This window comes from Carlito syrichta, unplaced genomic scaffold (genome assembly GCF_000164805.1).
Source record: "Carlito syrichta isolate Samal-C Ts95f unplaced genomic scaffold, Tarsius_syrichta-2.0.1 Scaffold102214, whole genome shotgun sequence".
Classification (NCBI taxonomy): domain Eukaryota; kingdom Metazoa; phylum Chordata; class Mammalia; order Primates; family Tarsiidae; genus Carlito; species Carlito syrichta.
In genome coordinates, this window is record NW_007046310.1 from 18,403 (window position 1) to 20,788 (window position 2,386).

A 2,386-nucleotide genomic window follows, 5' to 3' on the forward strand; every position below is an offset into this window, starting at 1 on the left:
TTCTCAGTTGTAGAGGGAGAACCAGTAGATGCTGCATGGCCTTTTATATCTGAGAAAACATTGTGCAGGTTCACTCCACCTCACACTATTAATTAGAATTCAGTAACTAAGGCCAGCTTATATTTAATGGGAAGAGAACTGGACTCCTTCCTGTGACAAGAAGACACCAAAGAATATGTAGATATGTCTTAAGGCCATAACAGACACTCCAAAAATTTTAAGACAATGAAATTCATTTTGCATTGTTTGATTATCTTGCCAGTGGTATATTTTCTCAGATGACATTAATGAACACCTTGTGAAGTTATCATTCTAAAAAAGTTAGAGAATTTTTTCTAGAGAAAAGCCTTCCTACAAGAACAATATATTCGTCTGAGTTTCTTTGAGTAGTAACTTAATAAATGGAATTAGAGTGGTCTACAATGAATGCTTAGGAAAAGCCCAGTCACATAAAAATCTAAAACTATGCTCGCATTTTGTCCCTCTAATCAGCAAACAAACATCCACCTTTTCCTTTTGCCCTTTGTCTCATTCATTTTTTGGTGTTAGTCAATCTTTAAGAAGGTTGAGCAAAGAAGACAAAACACACACACACACCATGAACATAGTGTTATTTAAATAGAAAATAAAACAAATAGATCTTACTAGGCGTCCTCATGTGAGTGACATCATCTTTAAACCCTCCGTGGCAATCCCTGACACACTGCCATGATGCCCAGGGAAGACAGGACGACCTGGAAGTCCAACTACTTTCTTAAGATCATCCAACTTTTGGATGACTATTCAAAATGCTTCACTGTGGGCGCAGACAACGTGGGCTCCAAGCAGATGCAGAGGATCCACATGTCCCTCTGAGAGAAGACTGTGGTGCTGATGACCCAGAACACCATGATGCACAAGGCCATCCGAGGGCATCTGGAAAACAACCCAGCCCTGGGAAAACTGTTGTCTCATATCTGGGGGATTGTTCACCAAAGAGGACCTCACTGAGATCTGGGACATGCTGCTGAACAACAAGGTGCCAGCTGCTGCCCGTGCTGGTGCCAATGCCCCTTGTGAAGTCACTGTGCCAACCCAAAACACCAGTCTGGGGCCTGAAAACACCTCCTCCTTCCAGGCTTTAGGCATCAACACTAAAATCTCCAGAGGCACCATTGAAATCCTGAGTGTTGTGCAGCTGATTAAGACTGGAGACAAAGTGGGAGCCAGTGAAGTCACACTGCTGAACATGCTGGACATCTCCCCGTTCTCCTGTGGGCTGATCATGCAGCAAGTGTCTGTCCATGGCAGCATCTACAACCCTGAAGTGCCTGACATCACAGAGGAAACTGCATTCTCGCTTCCTGGAGGTTGTCTGCAATGTTGCCAGTGTTTGTCTGCAGATTGGTTATCCAACTGCTGCATCAGTACCCCGTTCTATTATCAATGGGTACAAATAAATCCTGGCTTTGTCTGTGGAGACTGATTATAGCTTCTCACTTGCTGAAAAGGTCAAGACCTTCTTGGCTGATCCATCTACTTTTGTGGCTGCTGCCCCTGTGGCTGCTGCTGCCACTGCTGCTCCTGCTGACCCTGCAGCTCCCGCCAAGGTTAAAGCCAAGGAAGAGTTGGAGGAGTCAGAAGAAGATATGGGATTTGGTCTCTGACTAATCACCAGAAAGCAACCAACTCAGTCAGCTTTATTTGAGAAACAAGGAAATAAAGGCTACTTCTCTTAAAAAAAAAAATAAAATAAAATAAATATTTGAGGAAAGCTTTAAATCCTTCATGTGTCCTCATTCTTTTATTATTCCACAAACAGATATATTTAGGCCAGATAGAGCTGCATTGGACATAGTGTGCAACAGACAGCAGGAAAGAGACCCTGTCCTGATAACATTTCTTAATATTTTGCAAAAAGAAAAAAAAGGGTACATATTGTTGAGAGTGTCATAAGTTACTAATGATGCCTAGCATAGGATGTTTAACACGGAGTGCTTATCAACTCTCCCAGGCTGACAAGGTTGTTTCTTCCTTTGTACTTTAATTGTATTTTGAACAGTTTCCCATATCTCCAGAGTCTTATCCTTATCCATTCTTATTCACATCTTTATCTTTAAATTCTATATTGGCTCTTTTAAAAAATATATATATATATTTCAAGGCTATCATTTTTTTTTAAAAAAGAGATCTCTACAATATACATTTCTTGCTTCCCATGAAGTTTATTTTTCTTAAAATGCAATGCATACCGTGCAGGTCTATGTCCTTGTATTGATTCACTACAATTTTAACTGTTCACTCACCACTCCATTGAAACACTTCCTGTTAACTAAAAATGTCCTTGTTGGGAAATGCCAAGGCAACTTTCTAACATTTTAACATGTGTCTCTTCTGTTTTATTTGA

The 2,386-nt window shown here is 40.6% G+C and overlaps 1 pseudogene; it reads left to right on the forward strand.

Annotated features, from left to right (window-relative positions):
* Positions 1-711: 711 nt before the first annotated feature.
* On the forward strand, positions 712-1,646 carry LOC103267383 (annotated as a pseudogene).
* The last annotated feature ends 740 nt before the right edge of the window (positions 1,647-2,386 follow it).